General features: G+C 40.9%; 1 protein-coding gene across 1 annotated transcript in view; it reads left to right on the top strand.

The window, feature by feature from the left end:
* Positions 1-5,856: 5,856 nt before the first annotated feature.
* Positions 5,857-6,484, top strand: part of cdk6 (cyclin dependent kinase 6) — a 35,242-nt gene continuing 34,614 nt past the window's right edge. The window contains exon 1 of the mRNA XM_056399309.1: positions 5,857-6,474. The gene's annotated coding sequence lies outside the window, so the exon portion shown is untranslated. The remainder of the gene's footprint in view (positions 6,475-6,484) is intronic.

Genomic DNA, 6,484 nt, shown 5'->3' with positions numbered 1-6,484 from the left:
AAGATGGGCAGAGAGTCCACCCACATCTAAGCCGCTTCACAGTGGCATCTGTAATAAGAACAATCCTACTGGAAAACAGGTATGTCTTCACCTCTCTACCTTCTACTCTACTCAGATGGTATTTACAGTACTGTACTACAGTATATCACATTACCACATCACGTGTACAGGGTATTGCAGGGTGCTAATGCTCCTTTTGCAGCCAAAGTGGTAGTTTTTGTGAAACATACCATGATTACTTATATTGAGATGTTTCAGTACAGTGGATGATACAGTATATACAGTAAAGTACAGTATATATAGTACTGTAAGAAAAAGAAGCAAACCAATGACAATTTGTGGTTGTATTTCTCTAGAATGACTAGAAGACCTTCTGGGGGAGGACGCCAACGCCTGTTCACACAACAGCAGGAACTTGCCGTTGTGGACCTAGTGAGGGCAGACAATGCCATCCGTCTCCACCAGCTACGACAGAAAATACTTGCAGACAGGCAAGTGTTCAACAACATAAACCGTGTGAGCATTACCACCATCAGACGCATCTTGAACCTCCTCACCTTGAACAGGCTGTGTAAAAGGGGCTATGGTTACAACACGTGAAGCTGTACTCTCCACAAGAAAGCGAACACATGTATTCCCCAAAACTGACACACTGTTCCTTTAAGGTATTTTTCCATGACATTGGGGACTACCTGAGGTGTAGATGAGGTAAACTAACAGCTAACAAGCAGTGAGGTTAAGGGCACAGTTGATATTGCATGGGTAAGATGGTCCGTCAGAAGAGCAGGTGCATGGTCGTCCCTTATGTGTAACCACTGGTGTAAAGAAAAAGACACAATCTCACTAGGACTGATATGTTAAAATAAGCACAAATTTGTTTCATAGCCTGAAAACATAACCCTTATCAATAATGGATTCTTTGTTTCCATAAACCGTCTTTCCTTGGTTATTGCCAGAACACGTGTTAAGAAAGCCACCAAACAACCTAAGATGTTATTGGAAGATAAATGAGCTTCTAAAGGGGAGCAGATGTTGGCTAGAGGTCTCATTTGAATGTTACTCTGATCCTCTGTTTATGTTTGTGCGTGTGTGTGTGTGTGTGTGTGTGTGTGTGTGCGTGTGTGTGTGTGTGCGCTTGTACCCACATGAATTTGTATGGAAGTGTGTGTCTGCACGTGGCTGTGCGTCCAGCCCGGCCCCTCCCCATCAGCAGAGGTGGCAGGTGTTCCTGTGTCCCCTAAAAGAGCAGGTTTTTATGTCGCCTCCTCAAGTTAGTGGCTTGGTTGCCATGGCGATGCCCCAACAGAAAGAGGCTTGTGTCTGGGGGCCGGTGCCGGGGAGAAGAGGAGGACAAGGGAAGAGGAGAGAAGGGGCTTTACTTGCACCACACACTATGGACTTCAGTCTGGCCTGACAAGAAAGAGGACGAAGGGAAATCAAGTCAGAGACACAAAACAGACTCGGTTTGTCTGCCGGCATCACGCCGGCCTCTGCCTTTACGCTCAAAATGTGGCTTAAATATTAAGCTGCTGATGGGTGGATAAGGTCCGACTCACATGAAACACTGAGGCCTAAGTGATGCTTGTAAATCTTGACAATGGGATTGAGAACTTAAAAAGGAATCCAATATCACACATCCTATCAGATTCCTCCCCAGGTGTGGCAGCTGTCTGCCTAAAGACTTCTGCTTATTTCAACTGTACCCTATGCCTTGTGGCACGGACATCCCCCTCTGTTAAGGTGGGACGTGGTAGGCAGATCCACAATCAATCTCTCCCTCTCTCTCTCTCTCTGCATGTGTATCTTCGTGTGTGTGTGTGTGTGTGTGTGTGTGTGTGTGTAAGGAGATCTGGGAGAGACTGGGAGTCACCTGTCCCTTGTTGGCCTCTCTCGTCCCCCTTGGGAGGGCTGTAATTCTCTTTTGGCTGGGCTGATCAGCAGCTGCCACGCGCACACACCCATACACACACACACACACACACACACACACACACACACACACACACACACCACACACAGCACACACACAAACATCATACATCTTCCCCTCACAGCTCAGAGTTAAAGATTGAGCAAGCCGTTTTGGGGTGGTCAAAAGCAGCACATTATGACTCAGATGAAATGCTTTGGTAAATGCCTGATGCCATATTATCACTGTATGGACCACAGATTCATGAGCATTGTGAGAGTTCAGAGAGTTGATTACATTTTGGATCTTGTTCCAGGTTGATAAAATACCTTGAATCTGTTAAAACTGTGAGTCAAAGAAATATTTTATAGACTCCTTTAACTTTGCTCTTTTGTTGTTGTAAATAAGCAATATACAAAACACTAAAGTAGTTTTTTAGCTAATTAGCATATGTATTAAAAAATGTATGCTGCACTAATCAATATTTTTAATATTAACTATGGGCCAAACAGAAAGGTTTGATTTGTTGTGATGATCCGACAGAGAATTATCAGCCAACCGGTGGTCTCTCTCCGCTCTGTGGAGCATTTTAGCATCATTCTCCTCATTGTTTTGGTTTTCTGGGCTGCAATTTTACTGTCTGGCCACAGCAGTTAAGTGTCTCCAGCAAAAAAAGAAAAAGAAAGAAAAAAAGAAGAAAAAACTCTGATAAACAGTAAAATTAACAACTGGCTGGGGAACATAGCAGAGCATTTAGCAGTTAAACAGAAACCAGAGTTAAAGGGAGAGTGAATATTGTACTTATATTAATCAGGTGGCCAGAAACACCGGTTCAAATGAATGCTCATGTTGATTTTTGTCTGATTTTTATTTCTGTATATGAAGTTTCCCATAATGATGAAAAAATAAATAATGCTGCTTTAAGTTTTAATGTGATTTCAAAGGACTTGCTTTTGATTATTGGTCTCAATGTGATGAAATGCAATCAAACACCAGCCCAATTATGAGTGCTAAAGAAAACCATGAAAGTAAGCAGCATTGTCCTTCTCTCCTTTTCCCCGATATTTGATTCCCTATCTGGTTTCACGTAATCCTGAAGAATGAGTAGTTCCACCACAACTCACCTTGCACTGTCCTATCACAACAACATTCAATGTGCAGAGATGTCAGCTTATTATCTGACCTGTCCATGCCTGAGAAACAGTCTGGAGTCTGGACAAACTCTCTGGTGAACATTTGACCTGTCAATTTACTCACATGTTGACTAAAAAAAAATAAATAGAAAAACAAAAAACACCATAACCTTAACTTACCTTTAGTATCACTTCATATTGAAATGTAATGGAGTGGATCTGTCAAGCAGCATTCCTCCATGGCAGCGGTGTACTGGCCATCGGGCAAACTGGGACAAATCCCAGTGGGCTCACTGACCCCACATTTATTTGACAGTTTAAATTACTGGCTACTCAGATTAAGATTTTACATAAAGAACATTTGATACATTAATAAAACACAAAACATTACTGAAGATTAAAACGGTGCTTTCCAGCCATTTTGGCTTGTGAGCCATTATAAAAATCAATTATTTGGTAGGGGATAGTTTTCACATTTCAGATGTCTATGAAATGTTAACAATTCCACCAGAGAGGAATTTGCTTTCTGTACTTTAACCTAAGTGGGATTTTGAATGGAGCACTTGCACTTGTGATGGACTATTTAACATTTTTGTCTTGCTAACCATCATGGATGTCTATATCAAAAACCAACATTAATTAGCAGAAACATGAAAATTCAACAGCAAAATTAGAAATGCTGTGATTAAATAACATTTTGATAATTGTACCATATGTCGGGTAATCTGCACTACGCACAATTTAAGCAGTATATAAAATCAACAGGCTGCTCTTCTAGTTAACAGTGGCTGTTTCTTGACAAAGATATAAAATAAGTTATTATTTTAATTAAATTAGAAAATAACAGGCTAACTATAAATAATGAAATTAAGTGTTGAAAATGTAATTATATAAAAGATTATTCGCTGGTTAAATGAAGCACAATTATCAGCTAAAATAAGTCAATTGTTTCTCTTTCATTTTTGCATCTTGTTGATGTTTGTTTGGGAACTGTCAGTACAGTATCACTCATATATTGTTCATACAGAAACTTCAAGAGCATAAAAAAAGCACAAGATTTAACATTAAATTGTGTTCTGACCATGGTTTTTCCCAGAACAGGATGTTCATAATTGGACCATCCTGTTCCTGCATCTTTTTCTAAAATGATTCCCGTGCATGAGCCGCATCAAGGTAAACACAACAAGAACACATGCTGTGGAAACCTGAAAAAAACCCTATGTGTTATGTGTCAGACATTGACTAATCAGTGAGTGTGGAGGAGATTATATAGAAGAACCACAGTGTTTCAGAATGTGTTTGTGAATGTTTGAGGTGTGTGTGTCTCTCTCTCATCTCTGTACCGCACACAACGGAGCTAATTGGTTTGTTCTCCGGCCTGATAAGAAGTATGCATGCTAATGTATTCAATCTGGGCAATGGCTCTCAGAGCTGATTTCACATGAACAATGATGATGAAAAAATGTAAATACCCACATTTACAGTAATTGGCCTTGGGCACATTGTCTGCATTGTGTGTTTTGTGATGCAAATGGTTTAAATTTGAGGTTGCCTGTAAAGTTGGGCAGGGGAGATTGCTGTACATACTTCCATGTCATTATCCCCCATAGTTTTACCTTTTCAATGGAAATCAGTGGATTCTACAAGTAGCATGCAAAACAGGTTTTCGTGTAAACCATAGCACCGGGGGAATACCCTTCCTCTGATCTTCTGTGCATTTTTAATACCCTCTTTTCCAATGAAGTTATGATAATGGAGCTTGGTTACACGCCTGTAATTGGCTATTCATTGGGATAATCTAACATCAAGTCTTGTCATGTCTAAACCGTGTCTGGCATGAAAGAAAAGAAATTTGAAATACAAACTTTATGTCAGAGTTTGAAGAACTTTTCACACAGAAGATATTGTTTTAAATATTTACACCTGTCACAATGAGTAATAAGAGTTAGAATTTAAAACATAAAAGAATATATCAAAATAAAATTAAACATATAAAAATATTAAACTAAGTAGATAAAAGCCATGAACTAAACTGCATTTAAAATGTAATTTTTGTAGGCTAGAAGATACAAAATTTTAGATTTTAAGCATTAACAAATAAATTGATTTAATATTGCAGTGATTGATAATAAATTTCTTATCATAACAACTTGTTAGGTTTGTATATTTTGTATATAAGTTGTATATAAATTATATGAATTGATATTGGACATTCACATTTCTTTTTGAGTAATCTTATTTCATCATTATAACAGAGTTTCTCATTATTATTATTATTATATATAAATGTATATTATAAATTGTCGTTACTGTTTTTCACACATTATTATTATTATTGTTGTAATTATTATTATTATTAATTTATTTACATATTATGAACTGTCTTTCAGAAATTAGAATTTTTCCATCGTTTGCTGTGAAATGAAGATGATCATGCTTTGCAGAGTTTTTCATATTTTCACGATAAAAAAGAAACTTTGCCATCTAGTAGCCCACATGGCCATCATGCCTGTTGTGAGGTATGGAGCTTTTGCAAACGACCACCCGAACAGAGGAGTCCCCCTGCCACAGATCAAGCCACCGGGCCTTGAACCTGACCCCTCAGGACCATCTAGGGCGAGCTTGTCACATTGCATCCCCGCTGGCACTTTGTTGCCGCAAGGGTTCCTCAATGGTTCGAGGGAGATAGATAGTGTGGCCGTCCATCCAATAAACCTCCCCTCTCCCCTCCCCGATCCCCGCGGTGCTCCCGGTTTTGACACAGGAGACAAAACCCGCGGAGAGGACTATGAATGGTAAAGCACCGAGGAGGCCGAGGGAGAGCAAAAAGGAGGCGGTGAGCCTTTGTAGTCGGGGAGGAATGCGGAAATGTCCCCGCTCCGTGTCAAACCTCTCTGAAGGGGGTCAGGCCACATTCAGCCGGCGTGGGAAAGCCAGGCAGAGACGGAGCTCACACAGGCGAGCGGGGCTGCAGTTGCATAGGCCTATCCGGGGATATATGGAAGAGAAAAAAAAGAAGAAAGAAAGGAGAAAATCCAAAGAAGAGCGTGGTTTTGGAGGGCTATATCACGCGTTTGCCTTTGTCCTATGACCCCCCCCCATCCTACACCCCCTTCCCCTCCACACCCCCTACACACAAAGTTGCAGTGAGAGTGTGTGTGTTGAGTACAGCCCTCCTCCTCCTCCTCCACCACCACCACCACCTCCTCCTCCTCCTCCCCCCTTGTTTGAGTGGCTCTGCCTGGGCTGGTGCAGTCTGAGGGATGGGGGGTTAGAGCCTGCACCGTCCAACTACCTGTGTGGCCCCCGCATGGAGGACAGTGGACAGGGATGCGTTTGATGCAGGACATCTTATCCGAGACGTGAATGCCTCCTCAGCATTTTTATCGGACATGCCAACGTTACGACATTTTACTGACAACATAAAAAGAGGTAAACACAA

Source organism: Seriola aureovittata, chromosome 16, assembly GCF_021018895.1.
Source record: "Seriola aureovittata isolate HTS-2021-v1 ecotype China chromosome 16, ASM2101889v1, whole genome shotgun sequence".
NCBI lineage: Eukaryota > Metazoa > Chordata > Actinopteri > Carangiformes > Carangidae > Seriola > Seriola aureovittata.
The sequence above is the reverse complement of the archived record's forward strand: the minus strand, read 5'-3'. Positions and strand labels throughout refer to the sequence as shown.